Source organism: Phalacrocorax carbo, chromosome 10 (assembly GCF_963921805.1).
Source record: "Phalacrocorax carbo chromosome 10, bPhaCar2.1, whole genome shotgun sequence".
NCBI lineage: Eukaryota > Metazoa > Chordata > Aves > Suliformes > Phalacrocoracidae > Phalacrocorax > Phalacrocorax carbo.
Genome location: NC_087522.1, coordinates 16,383,755 through 16,404,930, shown reverse-complemented (window position 1 = coordinate 16,404,930; position 21,176 = coordinate 16,383,755). Strand labels below are relative to the sequence as shown.

At 38.6% G+C, this 21,176-nt stretch overlaps 1 protein-coding gene across 1 annotated transcript in view; it reads left to right on the top strand.

Annotated features, from left to right (window-relative positions):
* Positions 1–21,176, top strand: part of RBFOX1 (RNA binding fox-1 homolog 1) — a 1,419,204-nt gene that overhangs the window by 50,008 nt on the left and 1,348,020 nt on the right. Inside the window, exon 3 of the mRNA XM_064461968.1 lies at positions 1,983–2,157. The gene's annotated coding sequence lies outside the window, so the exon portion shown is untranslated. The remainder of the gene's footprint in view (positions 1–1,982; positions 2,158–21,176) is intronic.

Below are 21,176 nucleotides of genomic sequence, written 5' to 3'. Positions count from 1 at the left end.
GACTCCATGAATAAATGAGTGGAGTTTCCTTAAAGCTGAAATGCTGCCAGTATACTACAATCATAGAAACCAGGGAGTTTTCTGTAGCAAAGGGTTTTGTGTCACTAAAGCAGGCTGTTGTTTTTCCTAAAACCATGAAGACTATAAAAGCCCCAGATAGAAATAACAAAAGAACAGTGCAAATACAGGTGTTAGAAGTCACCTCTTTGTTTATAAACATTAGATTATAGACATTTTGGTAGGTCTTAAAAGAAAAACCTGATAGATAGGTTAACTCTGTATGGAAATTACAACTGGCCTGGTGGAAACTAAAACAAATAACTCTGTTAGTTTTTGTTTTCTTTACTATTAACTTTTTATTCTTTTTTCATTTCTGGTAAAGATGGATGTTCTTGCAGTCACAAAAGACCTACTTGTATGTAATTCAGACTTGAGCACCTTCAAGCGGAGGGAAGAAACCATGAGCTCCAAACTTCAAGCCTCATTGGTGTCATGTAATCCTTGCTCTGGACATAATGGGCTCAGGGCCTTGTTGCATTCAGTGTAATTATCTATGAAGAGAAGGATGTCAGAAAGCAGAATGAGGAAAAATTGTACAGACTATAACTAAGACTTTTCCTTTAATTGCATAACTTTGTAAATATTCATTCTCTAAAAAGGCAGCAAACATTGCCAAGTTATCTAGAGTGATCCATACGTTGTGGTATCCCTAACATCAGGCATAAATGGGTAAAAAAATCTGGAGCGTGTAATCTCATTAGTGCTCCTGTGAAGCTGACATAAATTAATTCCTTTAACACTTTATTCAACTGTGAAACACAACTGTAAGGAATATACTTAAATTGAAATAAAGCATATACTATAAAAGTTTCTGTTTGCAGCATTGTCTCTGACTAATAAGTCTAAGGAAGGAAGAGTCTAGAAAAGAGGAAAGGAAAACTAGCTCTCCAGCTATTATCTTCTCCACAGAGTTGACATACACAGGCTCATTATTGCATTATGTTTTATTCAACAAAATCCCTTTAATGTTGCAGCTTAAATTGAAATCACTAAAGCATCTTCATCTCTTGCCTAATGTGTCTCAAGTGTCTGCTTGCTGTTTGCATTTTCTTCAGAATTATGGCAGGGAATCTTTGGAAACAGCAAAATTATATGCAATCCACAAAACAATGTGGCTGTAATGGGGTAATCGGCCTTCAGCGTAATTAAAGAAACATTCCCTCATCAAAGTAATTCTGCAAGAGACCTAGAGGCTGTATTGTACAAATCATCCACTTAGTAAAATTCTTTATCTGATTTGCATTTAAAACCTAGTTATGCAAATAGATTTGCTCAGTGGATCACAAGAAATGTAATAACTTAAAAAGATCACAGTAATTAAACAAACCTGCTTCTTCTCCATAAATCATGGTCTGTAATTCCCTTTTATTTACCTAGAAATATTTCAATTAGTCTGTTATATAAGATCTTCTGGAACAGAGGAATTCCTTTGATGCATACACATAGTCACGTAGCCACTCTGGACATGACAATTCTACTTCTCTGAAGTAAAATAATCCCAAAACGTGGGAAAAGGCCTTTTCCTTACCTTAAGATCTGTACCAGAGCAGAGGAATTACAGTTGCCATTTTGATCTGAAAGCTTGATTCCCAGTTTAAACTAAAGCAAATGGCAGTGAAAGATGACATGTCAGTGAGAATGAGTAATGCACTGTGGAAAAGACTCATCCTAACAATGTTTAAGTTCACTGGTAGCAGATGGTGAAGTCCTATTTCTTACACTGGCTGTAGCCTTGAGTACCAATGCTGGTCTAAGTCTCTCAGATGAGGACATAAGGTTTGCAAATTGTATTTGTGTTTTGCTATTGTTCCATAGCTACTAATGCTTCGGTTCACATGACCTTTTGTCAAAATATATTTTGTTTCTTTTGTTGTTTATAGTATCTATAGAAACACAGTACTTCTATAGTACTTTTTTAACAGCAGGGACAGACCGAACTCAAAGGGGCGACTCTACTATCACTTTCTCCAGTCAGTAAGCATTGAGATCAATAAACCCACCTGTGCCAGGATTACCAGTATAGATGAAGTCTGGATTACACCACAGATGTTCCTGAGAGAAAAATCCAAAATCCTACCATGCACTTTTTAACTACAGGTAAGTCACAGGTTTATTTGTTTTGAGATCAGTAGTTTTCAGGATCTCATCCTAATTCCAAATCATTTCTTTATTGAATTCAATGTGTTCTATTTTTTAATGCAGTTATTGAGTGACAAGTAGGTAGATTAACATGCCTGGTCTATAGAGTTGCCCCACATCACATGTGTTGATCTCACTGGAACTGAAGTTTGCCATTTCCTGTTTACCACAGTTCCTCTGGAACAGTCCTGGGGAAAGCACTTTTCTTAAAGTTCATGCTATGAAGAAAACAAATCTTTTCCCTCTAAACTGATTTTTCTAGTGTACCTCTCTTTTCAAGTCTCCAGCCTTTGCAATTCTCTTATTCCACCTTCTCAGACCCATGTATTCTTCAGTGATGTGATAGATGGTGTTCTTTGCACAACACAAAATCTTGTGTTTCTGGATTATTCATGCATTAATTGAATATATTTAGCATCCTTTCATTGGGTTAGTGAGAGCTGGGCACCTGTATCTGCAAAGGCATAATTTGACAACACTGGAAAAACTACAGTGAGGTCTTCTGAGACAATTTTTCCCTGTTGTCCAAATTGTATGTGAATTTATTTGGAGTAACTTTAATAATGAAAATCTTCCTTCAGGTGAAGGTGAAATAGATGAGAAATTATTATTTAAAGAACTATTTTTAGTATTAATTCTTCAGGCCAGTTCAGTGACATGAGAAAATACATAGTTTAAGGATGTCACAATGTAATAGCTGCTGGTTTTATATATAGTTTTATATTCTGTAATCCAGCTTTAATTTCTAGAAGTACATTTACCTCAGAGCAATTAAATAGTTATCTTTTAAATTCAGAGTTGAAATGCTTTTGCCTATGTATCTACAAATATAGGTGCCACAACATCTTTTTTTTCTAAAAAAACCCCAACAAATAGAATACATTGTGTACTGTGTTCATGGAGAAGGGTTTCATGCTTCCAGAGAAACTGCAGGAACTGAAACTATTAAACCGTTTTGGTAGACAAATGAGTCTGCTACTTTTCCCTTGTCCTTGCCATGTAAGGTCAATTCAAAGAAAACAAAAAAAGGCATTATTTTCTTGTTTATTTCATGTCCTTTGATATGAAATACGTTTTCCGTTACCTTAAAAATATATTAAAGAAATATATAATTTGAAGGTGAACGCATGTTTGTGAGGTGACAATGGGGCAAATAACACCATGTTGCAACGTCTGATTTCTTCTGGAATGACTGGTAGCAGTACTGGCATAAGCAAAAGGAATAAAAATAATATTTTCCAACTCCTGATTTTGCTTTCCTTTCTCATCTGAAGATTTCAGGAGATCATGGCACAGAAGTAGCCAAGTCTGTTTCTACAGTAACAAATATATTCTGTGGGGATGATATTACACAGGATATATCTTTCAAGTACATACAAGAGAACTGGAAAAGGCCCTCTGAAGAAGTGTAATGTTTCTCTGAAGGACTAGCTAAGCTGGGCAAAGGAACATCTGTTGGGAATTAGTCATAGTACTGCTGTTTTGTAGAGGAAGGAAGCCAGACTTGGCTAAAGATATTGTCAGTAGTCAAGAACAGATTGAAAGGGCTATATGCTACATATAATTCATTATCCTATGTACAGGTAAAAAGAAAAAACAAAAAAGAAACATGCCCCCCTCAAGCCCCCCCCCCCCGCCCCCCAATTAAATCCGAATACCAAGCAGAGCTTAGGTTTTAAATAGAATATCTTTATGAGATGTACAAAATCTCTGAAGAATACTGGTGAGTCATTTCTGGGCTATAAATAGGACATATTTCAGATTTGACTTTACACTTGTTACAAGCTAAATGCTTGTTTACAGTGAAGAATTGTTGCTGCACCATCCGGGCTTTCTGTTGAGAGACTTGATACCCATTTAGTCCCAAAAAGTTCAACAAACTGATAGTCCATTTTATACGATCAGTTTTTGTTTCAGTTGCTATTAATAAGTCGTCCACATACTGTGAAAGGACTCCTTCTCTGGAGGGAGGATCACATGTTTCAAGTTCTTGTGCTAATTGATTTCCAAAGATTGTTGGACTATTTTTAAAACCATGGGGTAACACTGCCCAGGTAAGCTGAGTTTTCCTACCAGTGGTAGGGCTTTCCAATTCAAATGCAAATAAAATTTGACTTTCTTTTGTTAAAGGCAAACAGAAGAATGAGTCTTTTAAATCTAATACTGTAAACTATACTTGATTATCCCATAATTTAGTAAGTAAGGTATAAGGATTAGCTACCACAGGGTGTAGGTCCTTAATAATTTTGTTCACTTCTCTTAAATCTTGTAGTACCCGATAAATTCCATCTGGCTTTTTTACCGGCAATATAGGGGTATTATATTCTGACTCACTTTCTATTAATAGCCTGTGCTGTAAAAAATTATTAATCAGTCCTTCTATTCCCTTCTGGTTTTCTAACTTGAAGGGGTATTGTTTTTGTTGTACTGGGCTTACCCCTTCTTTAAGTTCTACTACTATGGGAATGGCATTCTTTGCCTTCCCTTGGGTTCCTGCAGCCCATACTCCTGGATATACCTGCTTGATAATCTCTTCAATTTTGGGCACTGATACAGAGGACTTTTCAGGATACATTAGGGCTAAACTTAAAATTTCAATTAATTGGTTCTCTTTTACTTGTTTCTTTTTCTAAAGATAAAACCAGCAGATCTTCTGCTGGAATATTAATACCACAATCTCTCTGCCACTCAGATGATTCTGCAAAGTGGAAAAAATATCTGCATACATAACCTCATCCCACTTTCCTTCTTTCCTTAAAAAACAATATCAGCTTCAATACAGTGTTTTCTTATTCACACTCCCACCTGGCGATCCCCCTATATCTTTCCAGTGTGCTAGAATACATCCTAGGGGGATTTTCTTTGGAATTTCGCTGCTCTGATTCCCCTCCATTCCATTTTCTTATTTACAAGGCACACAGGATGTCAATGTGTATATAGATCACATGCTATTGGTTCTAACAACGTTAACAATCGCTTCATTCCAGTCGTACCCAACACAGGATAGCAGAACCAGTGGTCAGAACTCCACACTCGCTTTGCAGCTATGCTGTGTCTCAGTCACTCATTCGTTCACCAGTCACACCAGAGTTAACTCAGCTCATTCATACTTAGTTACCAATTTTACCTCACTGTCCACTCATCCAACCAACACTTCCTTAGCTTGCCTGCGAGGATGCTATGGGAGACAGTGTGGTATGCCTTACTGAAGTTGAGATAGACAACATCCATTGCTCTCCCTTCATTGACCCAGCCCATAACACCACCATAGAAGGCTATCAGGTTGGTCAAGCATCATCTCCCCTTGGTGAATCCATGTTGACTGTTTCTGATGACCTTCTTGTCCTCTACATGCCTGGAGATGACCTCCAGGATGAACTGTTCCATCACCTTTCCAGGGATGGAGGTGAGGCTGACTGGCCTGTAGTTCCCCAGTCCTCCTTCTTGCCCTTTTTGGAGGTTGGAGTCATGTTTGCTTTCCTCCAGTCCTCGGGCACCTCTCCTGTCCTCTGTGACCTTTCAAAGATGATGGAGAGTGGCTTAGCAAGAACATCCGCCAGCTCCCTCAGCACTCACGGGTGCATCCCATCGGGGCTCATGGATTTGCAAGGATCCAGTTTGCATAGGTGATCTCTGACCCAATCCTTCTCAACCGATGGTAAGTCTTCCTTTCTCCAGATTTGTCCTCTGTTCTCTGGGGGCTGAGGTGCCTGAGGGCCAGCCTTAGCAGTAAAGACCGAGGCAAAGAAGGCATTCAGTAACTGCCTTCTCTGCATCCCGCATCACCAGGGCCCCTTCCTTGTTCAGCAGTGATGAGGCTGTTGCATGTTTGTCCTGGGTGCTTCTGAGTGGAACCTCAGGGATCATGAGGTGGTTTCCAGACAGGAGTTTGGTAGTTCCGCAGTGTCCTTATCTTTATGGTTCTGTACATCTGCGTCGTAAATTTTGTTTAGGTGTTTCTTGTATTGAAGCCTTACTGACTCCCCCAAAGCAACAACTTTTAGTCACAACAACTCTATCATGAGGAAATAGATGCATAGAGGTAACATGTGAAAAGTCCTAGCCTTTGCTTCTATTACTTTATTGTCTTACTCAGGTGTGGCCATTCTTCAAATTGGATTATATACTGCAGGGTGCAGAGGATATTTGGGTTTGAATAACAAGCTTTCCTGAGGCTTAGCTAGGCATGAGAGACCTAATGGGGTAGGTGGCATATGCAAGCCTAACATGCCTGCCAAAGTTGCAGTTAATTGTGTATTTTGAGCTGGCTTACACTAGCACAATACAAATCACAGAATCACAGAATCACAGAATCACAGGTTGGAAGGGACCTCAGGGATCATCTAGTCCAACCTTCCTAGGTAGAGCACAGTCTAAACAAGATGGCCCAGCACCCTGTCCAGATGACTCTTGAAGGTGTCCAATGTGGCCGAGTCAACCACTTCCCTGGGGAGATTATTCCAATGGTGACTGTCCTCACTGTGAAAATTTTTCTTCTCTTGTCCAGTCGGAATCTCCCCAAGAGCAATTTGCGTCCCTTCCCCCTTGTCCTCTCCATGTGACTCCATGTAAAAAGGGAACCTCCATCTTCTTTTAGCTGCCCCTTAAGTACTGGTACATGGTGAAGAGTTCTATCCCCACACCTGCTAGCTCCAGGTTGGTATATGTAATAATTTTTTTCTGTAGCTTAAAAAAATACATGAACAAAGAAAGTGCCAAAAATATCTTAATAGGATGAAGGCATTCTGCTGCTGGCAAGTTCACATCACTGGCTGTATTGTACTTGGACGTCAAATGCAGTGAAAAATAGAAAACTCTTAAACTCCTGTGTCTTTAAGATGTAAAGAGCAGCTCATGAGTCAGTCTTACAACTCCTTAGTTTTGCAGCATGCTTCATGTGAAGGAATCCCATAGAGTACAGTAGAGCTCAGGACTGACTGTTTATGTGAAATAGAGGCTAGGCAGTGCTCTTAGGTTGCTGGGCTCTAAGAACAAAATGGGTTACCACATTCAGCAATGGTTTGTGAAACTCCTGAAGAGGTAAGGAATGTGTGATGACACTTGCTTTGAGCTGGGCATAGGAAAGAAGAGAAATGAGAAATTAATGGCTCCAGTTACAAGTCTGCTACACAAGTCTACTAAGAGCCCGCTACAAGAAGAAAAGATTCAGGGTAGCTTTTATTACCTCTGTTGTGTGCTCTGGATGTGCAACACCAAAGTGTTACTTTGGTTCATAAAATCCCTGCCATTCCCATGTAGTGTTCTGTAGGAAATCTAGGAACAGAATTGCATTGCGTTGGATATAGGTTTACACATTGGCGAAAGTTGGTTTTGTTTTGTTTTTGTGAGTTTTTTTGGTGTTTCTTTTTTTGTTTGGTTATTTTTTTTTATTTTTGATTTGTTTTTGTTTGTTTGTTTTGTTTGTTTTTAATACAAATATGTGTCTATGTGTAGGCTTGCCAAGCCTTGTACAAATTTGCAATGCCCTCCTATGGTCAGTCTTGATATACCCAGCAATGATCTGTTTTTTCAAACAGTTCATGGTAATTCAACATTAATAAAAAGCTTTCTGCGGTCTTTTTGTCATTGTTGTTGTTGTTGTTGAGTTTTTGTTTTTTGTCCCCGAAACAAAAGGCAGCCTCCTAAAATATAATAGATAGTTTGCTTCCAGTTGAAATAGTTTTCTTCCTTCCAGTATACATATACCTGGAAGAGGGAACATAGAATACTACATATAAGCTAATTTAGTATGTAGAAATTGCCACCTCTTTTTAATTAACTATTGATTTGGGGAATTTGTGTACTGAGTTTAATCAAGTGTGATGAGAATAGATAACTTTACTTAGTTTGTTTGACTTTACGGTATATAAATCTGGTGCAGGACATCTATATTTTAGGAGTGGAACTTCCTGCTATGAGCAATCAATATCTTCCCTGGAGCTAGGAATTCATACTGCAACTCCATTTTACTGGAGTCTCTCAGTTACAAAGTTTTATGTGGCAAAATTTTAGATCTTTAAAAAGTCAGTTTAGCATTACGATCACTGTACGTAACAATATGTTCTGGAAATGATGCAGGCACTACTTTTCATTGAGAAATGAAAGATGATACTGTCAGTGTTAGCTGAAGCCTGAAGTTTAGCTGTTGAGTGGGGGGAAAGTACAGCTGCCTTCAAAGGTGGGAGTTTCTTTGCCTACAGACTATGAACCAGAGTGAGGAAAACATTCTGCTGAAGAGGTGTTTTCCTATAGAAAGATTGGGATAAAAGTCTTCTCTTATGTTCATTTGAAAGTCTCACCAAGTATTTCAAATTATTAATTCCCAATTATTTTAAGATTCCAATAAGAGACTTCATAGGTTTATTTAAAAATGGTGCCACAAAAAGATTTAAGGTTTCATTGTTTTTCTCCACAGTCTCACTGTGAGTACTTTGTCTATATAGTATTAATAAAATGCCTCTTTGCTCTGGTGATACCCATTATTCCATGGCCTACTTGGTTACACTATTAAAGTTTCTGATATTCTAAATTTTAATCCTGTTATCTTAGTCCCTGAAGAGTCATCTCCCTCCTTGGTGTGGTCGTCCTCCATGTATTTCAAGAAGGTTATTGCTCCCCCCTGTGATTATTTAGTCAAGGTATTACACATTAAGCCTTTAATTGTTTCTTCTGAAGAAATCCCTTTAGCCCAATTTGTGGCTTAGGTATTTGTGCTTATTGACCAAAGTGCATCTTCAGTACAAATGGATGCTGTTACTGCTAGGCAAACAAGCTTTAAATCAACAGGCTAGCTTTAAAGTGCTTATGCTAAGCTTTTTCTTAGCCCTAGTGTTGGCTAGGTTCAGCAGCTACCTGATGGTCTTTCATAATTTTTTGCTTGTTTTTCCATGGTAGAAATCTCAGCCACTGGCACTGTGCTCTGTGGGTGGTACCACTGACTACTTTTTAGTTATTCTTATACTGTGAAAAGATAAGCCCCTGGAAAAGGACTACAAGATGATAATGTAATGCCACTAGCTAAAAGAAAAGTAAGCTAATGTTTTTTGTAGTAGAAGGATTTTGACTTCTGGATAGTCGTTTTCCAGTATAGTTCTCTTTCTTTTTTCCACCAAAAAACTGAGTAACCAATGTAGTTAACTGTCTGGCCCTCAGCTACTCCTCAAAGTAATAATCAAGTCCATGATATACAAATGAGGTTAATTGTTAAGGAGTAACTTTTCTGCTTCAGATTTTGGAGCACAAAATGCATTTCACACTGGCTAGTACAGCTATCAGGACTAACAGGCTTGGCTTGGTCTGTGGTACTGGTAAAGTGCTTTTAGACTAACAGTGTATCTGGTATCAAGCTATAACTATTAAAGTCTCTACTAGCTTAATCCTGCAGAACAGGTACAAAGGAGAAATGCTCCCTTATGCAAGGGAGAAACAGGCAAGTTTTAAAGTGGTGTGTAGATGGGTTGGTAACGTCACAGTCATTCAGGGTCTATTGGTATCTCATCCTTTAAATAAAGAGGCAACTTAAAATACTTTTGTCACAAATGGCTGCAGAACACATATGGGGCAAATTTTTACATGAATGAGAATTAGGCAAATATATCTTGAAAGCTGAGGGGTCATTTCTTCCTCTCACTCAACCTGTCAGAAATAGATGAGTTTCCAGAGCTGGTCTATGCAGAGCACACAGTTGTGAATCTGCTTTTATGAGAGAAATAAGAATGGAGGACCTCAACTCCCACTTAAATAATGCTTCTTCCTTACATTAATATAAATGAATTTGTATAACATATAAAATCAAATAGGAATAGATTACTGGACCTGAAAAGAAGCAGCAGCTTGAGCAATGATTGAGAAAGAGCAGTGTGAACTACAATGGCAACCGTCTGTGCTGTGGTACACAGCTAGTATTTGAAATGGTTTAAACCTCTTACTAGTCAGGGCACCTCATGGCAAGGGGCAGATTTGCAACAGGAGAAGGAACACCCAGTTGTATTACAAAACCTTGGGCTTTAGAAATCTCTTTTCATGAGAGGGTGACACGATATACTGTTGAAATAGCTCTTCTTCAGGTGAGAGATAGGATTAGATGACCCCAAAGGCTCCTTTTCAACAACCTTTTATGTGTTTTTTTTAATCAAAATGTCTAAAACTGATACCATTCAAGACTGTAATAGTTTCACATATTTATAATAAAATAATGTTTAAAGATAGGGGAAAAGTAGCAGACCTATGAAAACACTTGATAGGGAGGTAAAATTTAGTATTTATTTAATGTAACCTTATACAGCACTTTGTTGCTTATATAGAATACTGTTTTTTTGAGACTTAGATTCTGTTCTTTGCTTTGGTATCTGTCTGGAGTGACTAGCAGGTCTGCCCCTTAACATATGCCTCAGTTTCTCTATGTACAAATATCTAGAATAATTGCAGATGGGTTTAAAAAGTTCATGTGTTTCTATTGATACACAAAAACAGGCACTGAAAACATTAGAAGCAAAGAACAATATGTAAGACTGTAAGAAAATTGTAGATAAAATAGAAGCAGAAATTGACAAAAATTATCCAGAGGTGAATGCATTGTAGTGTAATTTGGTGGTCTGTATTTATATACAACTGTAATATTAAGAGATGGGTTTCTTTGAATAGAATCACCAGCATATGATGTTGAAAACCTTTCGTCTGGTCTTGGCAGATCTGCTAGGCCATATCTTCAAAAACACTAAAGGTAGAGTGAAGTTATAGTGGCTACAAATATCTATAGTCCCTCAGAACAGATAATCTTTGAGGAAAACCATGCAAGGAGGTGTTATTTAGTAAAAGCAAGTATGGTGGGATCTGTCTATTTAAGCACATAAACTTTATAGTTGTATTAAATACTTTAACGAACAAACCCCTATTTAATTGTAAAAGCAGAAATGTGGAGCGTTCATTCTTCATTAAAAGACTTTGAGTAATAACTTTCAACTCGATACTTAAACATCATGGTTTGCCTAGGTGGTACAGAAATGATCAGTCAAAACATAACAGCTAATTCTGTGCATGTGTTATTCTAGCTGCTGTAGAAGCCAACATTATTATTAAATTTAATGGCTTCTCTCCAAGACTTCAAATGCTATGGAATTTAATTACTTCCTTGTGTGGTTTGCACCACAAAGGTACAGCTGTTTAAACACTTGATAAATAAAGGGGAGACCTTTAAAACTGTGAGAAGCAGAGGCTATATCTCAATTTTAAACAGATTGTTCAGGTCTCATTAAAATGCAATCGATAAAACTGCCCTTATAGTAGAGCATGCCGGCACGTGCCAGCAAAACATCCTTCTGCGCTGTGAAACCTGGACACTGGTGTCAGTGCTCAGAGCACAGCTGCGGCCCCCTGGGGCCAGGCAGGATTTGGGGAAAAGGTTTTTGGAGGCTTGGGGAACATTTGTCACTATTCTAGTAAGTGTGCTTATCTACCCTATAGCTTGTGAGTACACAGGTGTCACGGCTTTGGACCCACCACCCATGTTTGTTAGTTTAAAGCACGATTTGCCAAGTCAGACAATTTTCCAGCAAAGATTCTCCCTCCTCTTCTATATAGGTGGCTCCCATCTCTCCCCCGTCACCTGCATTCATCAAAGAAGGTCCTATCATCATAGAAACCACATGGCATGACACTAGCCACGAAGCCAGGCTTTGATCTGCATGATGCCTCAACCTGCACCCCTATCTCTGACTGGCAAGCCAAAGGAGATCCCTTGGGCCACTTTCCCCTTCAGTTGTGTTCCCAGGGCTCTGAAGTCCTGCTTGATCTTGCCCACCTAATGCCTCACAGTGCCATCAGTGCCCCTCCCACACTAACTGCTGCAGTGCTCCCCTCAAATGCCTGCTGCTCCCCAGGGGCTGCTTACATGCTGTCTCTGGTGGGTTGAACAGCTGCAGAGGCTGGCAGCACTAGCCTGCTCCCCAGAGACCTGCTGTCTGCTGGCCGGTCCCTCCATGGTGGCCAGCCGAGGGTGGAAAACTCACACACCGCAGACCCCTCATGGCCATGGCAGGCGGCAGCTGCTGCTTGTAGCGTCAGCTCCCTGTGGTTTGAAGAACCAAGGTAAGTGAATAATAGTTACATGTCCAATGAGTTTCTGTCAGTCATAAGGGTAGTTAGAAGTTTTAATATCACCAGTTTCTTTGAATTGTAGTGTATTCTTGCTTTTCTGCCCTAGAGGACAGCTTTCTCACAGGCTTCCCTATTTACCTACCACCTAGGTTTCCAGGTGTCCCTAGGGTAAAACCACGATAGCCTCAGTGACTTAACCTGAGCTATGTAAAGACCGCCATAATCTAGTCCTTTCATATTTATAATTTCTTGGTCTCTTACCTCCCATGACAGATTTCTTTAACTTATTGTAGGAACAATATATCGCCAATAGCTTTTCTGACTCCTTGCCACTGACGTGTAAAGTACTTGCTTTCCTTGGGGCCTAACGGTGAACTAAACATACTTTGTTTACTGTAGCTGCTACTTCTGCAGAGGTACAGCAGGGTTTTTTTCCCTTTTGCTTTCTAAGGAGAACAAATAATGTGCTCCTTCCCTTGGTCCTGTTTTGTACAGGATGTTAGACTGATTTATTTCCATAAAGGTGAACATAAGAGGTTATCATTCTGTTGCTTAGAAAAATACATTTTGAAAGTTTAAGGCATTAACTAATGAAGGCTAGTGATTACACAGCATCAATACTCAAATGAGGGAAAGGAAAGGAGTGTAAGATGTGAAATGTCTTTGCATTCCAGGTTTGGTTTCTTCCCCTGACCTTTCCACTTTCCACTTCAGTGTGTCTTTAAAAATATTTATTTCAGCATAGCTACATTCTGAGCATAACAAATCAATGAAATAAGCGATACTAAGAATGAACAATGGGCACTTAAGGGGATTAGGAGTCTTTTACCTAAAAAACTAGACTCATTTTGAGGCTGATATGAGCAGATATACATTAATCTTTTCTGTTGCTCTTGGTCAGGCCTAGAACTGTTAACCCACAGCCTGCTTTACATAGCAGCAGGTAGTCAGACATTAGTCATGGCTCAAAACCTATGTTTTATTCCTTGGAATAGAGACTGCCTGTAGTTCTTGGAATTTCTGCTCTCTCTAATATAAATTACTTATACAGCACTTAGGCACCCGAGATAATGCATGTATAAATGAAACTAGATAGCAGCCTTGCTTTTGCCATTTGATAACAGGAACAGAAGGAGCCAAATAACCTAGATAGGTTTGTTAGATACTGAACTGCTTTCGATAACTGTGTCATAAAAGTCTTTGATGGATCAGGACATACCTTTCAATCCCATGTAAAGCTGAACCCTCATCAATCATGAGACACTCTGAAGAAAGACAGAGACAACTTCTTTCTGCTTCATGACTGAAGGAAATGGGATCTCTTCCTTTTATGGCTGATGATTGGAGGAAAGTGAACTTGCTGAAAACTGGTTGGGATCATACGCTTTATTTCCACTGGAGTATCTGTGATAATAACTTACTTGCATTTAAGGCAGTAAGGTTCAACCTGCTTTGGATTTTGGTCGTCTTTGTCGTTCAGGTAATAGCAGACATCCAGAATTACAAGTTTATTTTCTTATTTCAGCTATGATGTGAAGTTTGTATCCTCTCTTGTGGAGGAAGGCTGTGGCTTAGTTATTTCTATTTCTGTTGCTTCCAGGTTGACCTAAACTGATGACCTTTCTTTTGTACTCTACCAACACTTCACTTGGTTAAACTGGCTGTCTGACATTAACATGTGTGGGTTTGACCTGACTTCCTCTTTACTCCTGCACTAAAGAAAAAGAATATCACTTTTGACTGAGTCCATTTATTGTATATGTGGATTATGGTAGTATCTATTGGCCCTAGTTATGATCAAGGTTCTAGTGCATTAAGCTTTTTAAAGCATGAAGCATGACACCACTCCTTTGGAAAGATACAAGGCAAAAACAAGGGATATGATATACAAGCAAAGCAATAGCTACAAAGTGTGAGTAGGAAACAAAGTTTTTAAAGGAGGGTTTGCATGAGGCTTTGCTGAAGGGAGAGAGGTAATTAAGAGGTGTTGAAGGCAGCAGAGGCTGTAAGATGAAGATGCTAGGTGGACTGGAAGAATATTCAGATGACAGTCACCAGTCCTGAATGATGGCTGAATATTACAGCAGTTCCTTATCTCTTCCAGCCATCTAATTTGTGCCTCTGTGTCTTCTCCTGCTCCTTCAATAAGTAGTAGCATTTCCAGTATTATGATGATAATGATAGCTTTTGTGCTGGCTATGAAACCTCTGATAACATTTCTCCTGACTTCACTGATCAAAATCTTATTGTAAACTGGAATAGTACGGGGAAAGAGGAACAATAAAACCTCACAAATGTAGTGAGAGCCAATTGCTGCATTTTTCAAGCTCCTTATTTTGATTTGTCAGTTGCTTCCTTGTGGTCCTTTGCTTTATCATTGTTCACAGGTGTGCCAGTGAATTTGGGAGGTATGCAAGAGTTGCAAAGTGAATTCTTGTTCAAAGATGGAGGAGAAGAGAGCAAAGGGCAGCTTTATAAATCTGAGCTCCTTCAGACACATGCCTTGGTAATACAAATAAGTTTATTTCAATGCATGACAGCTGTTGCTGCCAAAACTCTGAAGTCTGTTCCTAGCATGAAATCTAATGATGAATAAAATTAAGGCTTTGGAACTGCCAATACATTATTAGGCCACAGACACAGATGGTGGGATAGAAAACACTAAAAATCAGAAGCCTTCAGTGAAAAAAAGAGCTTGTGGAAAATAGTTTTCTTGGTGGTACTGTTGTCCCTAAATCAGGGTTCTTCACCTGGTATACAAATTGAGTCAAGATATTTGTCTTTATTGCCAATTTGCAGAGTGGGGTTCTGGGCATTTGACATCAGCCAGCACACCTTTTAGAAACACACGGGGTCTTTTATACAAAACGATAATAAAAAGAAGCTGCAATAAAATATCTGAACAGTTACTTGTACACAAGTTCATCCATGCATGTCTTTTAGTTTGGTTCATTACATTAAAGTGGGCTCACATTTACATCTAAGGTCTCCTCCTAGGGGATTGCTTTTTAGTGTTATAATTACCTAAGGTAGCCAGAGGTCATACCTTTGTCCTATCTGTTATCACTAAGGTAAGGTGTTACCTCACTGTCCTGCTGTGGCTTCCGCCGAAACAATGGCTACCCCGAGGCAGGTATTTGCAGATCTTTGTTTTAGGAGCTTTCTATTCTCTCTATTCAAGGTTTCAAGGCCGACCACCATGGTTGTTTTAACCCTTCGATATCAGTACTATGTAGGAAAACCTGACCCTTAACCTGGAGACGGCAGGTTTCTGTATCCTTACAGAGGTAATGGGTGCTATAAATAATTTTCCTGTGTGCACTTTTTTTGGTGGTAGGTGGGGCACAAAAAGAAATGAGACTGAATTATATTCTTAACACGTAGAAAGAAGAGTTTCATGAAGCTGGTCTCTGCTGGTCTATATTTCTGCATGTTCCTACTTATACTGCTTCTTCAAAACTTTACAAGGATGCTTAAATGGAAAGAAAGAGCAAATAAAACTACCTTTCAGTATTTTCTCTCCTCTTGCCTGGTTGATGTGGGGGACAGTTAGTAGCAAGCCAGTTTGAAACAAGCAAGGCAAGTTGTTGTGGTGGAGAAAGCAAGTGTTACTTCACTGGAAATGGCACCTATATGGAAACAAAGCAAGGGAGGAGAAAAAGGTGAAGAAAAGAAAACCTTGTTGTCCTTTTGCCTGAGGCTTAGTCATGTGGCAAGACAAGCAGATATGTAATATTAACTACACCATCTACTTGAGTAAAAGGCATATATTTATTTTATGACCAAGGATGCTGAAGAAAGAACCTAATCACTTCCTATACTGGTTATATTATAAAAAACCCGAAGTCTATAAAACAGATGTAAATACATCCTTGTCCTCCTTTCTCCCATCCTTATCTATCTGTTTTTCCTCCAGCATGGAATCATCAGGGCCCTGAGAGCACTAATGGACCTTAATTGCACACAGCAGCCTCAGCTGGCCTCCTCCCACCTACTAGGTGGTGTACTGGGGATTCTGAGAAAGTCTCAATTTGTCGAAGTGATAGATTCCAGAAATTTTCCAATCACAAAAGCTTGCTAGTTCCCTGTAATGTTTAGAGAATATTTAGCATAATACTTAATTTTTAAGAAACAGTATTCGAAAGTAACAAGCTTTCTGACTGACACCTCCTATTACTTAGCATTTTTTGTCTGAGGTACCTTTTGCCTGGTTTCTAGACTCCAGAAGATGTTCTGGGTGATTTCTCCAGGGATGTGAATATTTGTGAGGCAGCTGTTATCAAGGATTTGCATTGCAGAGTGTTCAGTTTTTCAGCTGACATTGAGATCAGTGTGAAATTTGTTGTAGAGATGTTGTGCAAAGCAGCTTTGTAGCATGACAGTCAGTGCCTGAGCTTTCTTTCTGTTACATGTAGAAAAACAGGACTGGTTTCCTTGAATTGGGTTTGGGTGTTTTTTGTGGTAACTTGATTTTCCTAGAAGCAGCAACTTGCTGAAGAAAAGCATGAACCAGCTTCAAGCTTTTCATTGGAATTCATAATGCAAGCTGTATGGGTCTTTAAGTCTGCGAACCAGCATGAGATCTGCTGAAAATGTTTTCTCTAACAGAAGCTCCTACTCCAAAAACTAAATTTAAAAAATATTAAACTAAAAATTAACCCTTTTAAGAGGGCTTAATTCTTGTAAAATATAAATAAATGCACATCTAAGCCTCTGAGCATATCAAGAGGGTTGTAAACTAGAAAGTTTCATTCCTTTTGTATATATGAGGTAACATACACTACATGTTTGAAATATTTTTATGCCATGAACTAGTCTTGTGCAACAGTGAAAATAGTATTTTATACTAATCAGCTTGAGCAGGTGGTATGTCATCAACATACTAAGTTCTTCGTCTGGTTGTGTTTAACTTAGTCTTGACAATGTCTGGCAGTTGACGTTAAACCTGAGCACCCTTCAGAATGCCTAGCGCATGGCCTGTGCTCCCCTCAAGAACTAAAACAGGGTGAAAATGCTTTGAATACCTTTGATCTGCACAAAAATGATGAAACCCACCCTCAGCAAACATGTTGTTATAGCTGCAATATGAATATTAACTTTTATTAAACTCTGTCATCCTGACATTCCTTCAAATAAGGAAGTCTTTATCAAACCATGAATGGCATGTTTTGTGCCCTTTCCCAGTCTTGATTGCATAACGAAAGTACAGGACTAGCCAACAGAAACGGCTAATAAGTGACAATGCTGAGACACTTCTCACATTCATACTGTATGTTTGTTCCATCTTTGTTTTCAAATGAGTAGTCCAAATACTTCTTTCGAGGGAGATGCTACACTTTAAGGGCATTTACACTGAAAATTAACTTTGTGCTTAGGTATGTTTAATGTGACCACATAAACAATATTCCATCACAGTCAGAGTCCTTTCTGTAAGCTGACATCAAAGCACTTAGGCTGGTGCAAATGACTAAGAAAAGCTTTCCTCTGGAGGACTTAAAAGAGCACGAGAGAAAACATAAGATGTTCATTATCTGCTTAGGAGTTTTCTATTTGTGTATAGGTTCAGATTAGTTGGGGGCAATGTTTTCAGCCTTTATGTCTGTAGCCGCATCCTGTGGATTGAGTAGGCCTTTGCTAAGGGGAAGAAAACGATGCTATTCATGCATGCTGCACCAAAACTTGTACGGTGCTGTGTAATCTTGCCTGTCAGTCTGCCAGGAGACTGAATCCATGCAGTGGGTTTACAGGATATAGCTATGCCAAGATGGATTCTGACCTTCTGATCTGTGTAAGTCTGGTATGCCATTTGAATATGGCTTTGTGTCCTGTCAGCTATAGTATTTTGTTCACCGGTGTATAATTTCTCACTTGACTTATATGATCCTGACCTTTTGAAACAATAAGTAAGTGTAACCATTTTTTTAAACCTTCCTTCTATACAACAATTTTTTCAGAAGGAAAGATCTTTTTCAGAAAAATGTATAGTTGGTCTTTTTTTGTTTGTTTGTTTATTCACCTTCCCCTGTAGTGCTTGCAGCCTTTCAGTAGTAGATTTTACTCTCTGGCCATTTAAGATTCCCTTTAAAGGAAAGATAGGAAAGACCTTCTGATGCTTTCTATATAATTTTTGATGTGATAGGCTGTGTTTATAAAGCCTATAGTAATAGGCTCTCTTCAGTGGGTTCTCTTTATAAACTTACTTTGGTTTGTAAGGTTGCAGAGATGGAAAGTGAGTGTAAGGGGAATGTTGATAATGGCATCATCTACTTTGTACTCAGCAGGTATGAATCCAGAGTAGCTCTCCTGATGAAACTAGATAATTTGAGATGGCTTCCTGTAAAAAATGAAATACTGTTTTCTGGCCTGTGTTTTACCAGGGGCCACTTAAGTGACCATGCTATTACTCTACTCTCCAAAAAGAGTGACTTTATTGCAGCAGCTTAAGAATTGGATGTTCAAATTCCTCAAAACATTTTAGTTGTCACTCTCCATTAAATAGAAGACTGAAATTTGATCTGAAAAACTCAGGCAAGGCAGTAGGTGACATGTATAGTTCCTACTAATAACTGCCCACTTTACTGGATGTTTGAAAAGCTTATTGAAAGGGTAAACAGGTTTGGGTGTGCTGAAGCTAATGGGAAGGATGGAGATGGATCACACAATACACCTCATATGCTAAATGTGGGCCACAGAAAACTGCAATTGCTTTGGTTAAAAATTAATCCCATTGTTCAGTTTACTACCACATTCTGCCCTTTATTAGTAACATTAAAACAAACCACCTCATCCAGTTAAATGTTTACATTCTCTAATCTGATTCAACATTATTAAGACTCAATATTATCAATAATAGGACTCTCAGGGCTTGGATGGTAAACATTGTTTAATCAGAAGTCCGTAGCATTGGTGGTAGGCAAGATTTTTAGATAAGAAAGATTTCAAAGTGTTACAGAAAAATATGTGGGAATAATCTACTTTCTTGTCAGGGGTTTCTTGTCTGATGTCTATATTTGGAGTTCATGGCATGGTAAGGATAATGGAGAAAGAACTCCCACCCATATGATGGTTTTGTAGCAAGAAAAGTACTGGGTTATCAAAGTGAAGAATTGTGTTTATAAATGTGTTTAATAAATACAATTTCTTGTTGTGGTTTAAATTGGTTGAATTGTAGATTTGAGTGTCTTTGTTTCTAATCCCCTTTGATTTAAGAAAGGAGATTTGGAAAGTGGATTACAAATGCACCTGTATATCTCAGCCATAGTTGTGCATGTCTTGCATCATGATCTGCAAAGTGGAATATTGTCCTTTTATCAACCAGGTGTGGTGGCAGCTGGAATGGAAATCAATATGTTAACCTGTACAGAATGCAACTTGTGGCTTTGGCAAGAAACTTGAGGGCATAAACATTGGGCTGTTTCTGATCCTCCAGGGCAGATAGTAGAAACAAACTATACTGTTTGATCCCAGACTAGACAAGCAAGTATTTCCGTGGACTGTGAGTAACCATGGATCTTTAGTGCTTACTGAAGTCCTGCTGCATTTCTGGTAGAGTTTCATGGGGATATTTTGATGTCTGATTGGTTCAGAAGGAACTTCAGAAGGAAGTTAGTGGTGATGTTGTACAAGAGATACGCAGCAACCTATCCTATTTTGGGTTTTCTTTTTGTTGTTGTCATCAAAGCAGAAGTAACTGTTGCATCCAAGAGTTCTTCCTAAGCTGCAGTCCTCCTGTTAGGAGCACATAGCATGCAGGGAAGCTGTATCACAATGCTGTTATCGGGAAGGAGGATTTCTGTAGTTCTGTTTTTCGCCAAATCTTATTTATTACATCACCTACAAGGGACTATTTTGAACCTGCCATATGATGTCATGAATCTAGTTCCGAAGTGCTCATGAAACCTGCAGAAACCTTTGCAAATACCTACAGCCTGTTCCAGTACCTTTTGAATAACTTCGTGAAGGTTTGGGGTCTATCCCTAAAACCCCAAATTTCTCAATCGTTCTAGACAAAAATATCACCTTGGTTAATGTGATGACGTGTTGCTTGCAATTATATTTTGACATATAGGTAATATGGAAGCCACCATGTTAAAAGACTATTTCCCTCTCTGCTCCTAGTACAGAGGAAATTAAGTTTATAGGGAAACCTGAAACTATAAACAACGTGCCTCCAATGTTTGTTAGTGAACATAAAACAATAATAAAGAATAATGAAATATATATAAGCTTTTAGAAGTAATTACAATGATGAGATGCAGAGTTTAATTTGGAAGCAATAGCAAAATAAATGAAAAATTAATTTTCCATACTTATTGGTTCATTTTCAGACTTACTAAAAATAACTTCTCTTCCTTGTAACAATCAGATGTGCCACATTACTTGATTAACGTAAACTTACAATTCCGTTCTCCTCCCATTAAAGTAATTTTGCAAGTGGATAAGTTGTCTGTTGTTCCTTTTCTTTTTATCAGAGCACATATGAAAAGAGATCTGAGCTTTTACTGCTGATTATATTGCCTTTCATTGGCAGGACTGGCATTTTATGTTGTCTTGCAACACGAATAGACTTACAAAGCCTGTGTTTTCACTGCAAAGGAGAAATACATTAGAGGGCTTTAAATCAGGAGCTTAGTCTTATATTGGCTTGCAAACTAAGGTGAGCTAAGAGAATGCAACAAGTATTCCATTAAATTAAACATCATAGTGCTCTGAGATAAATGTAATTCTGAGGTAATTCCCATCACTTTACTAATTAAGATGCTAAAATCTATGAATATACCAAACTTCTGTATTATGGTGGCTGCAAACTGGTTGAGCTGAATTGCAAAATCACTTGGGAATGGTCTAACTCCACTGACACTGAACCTGCCCGCTTTCCATGG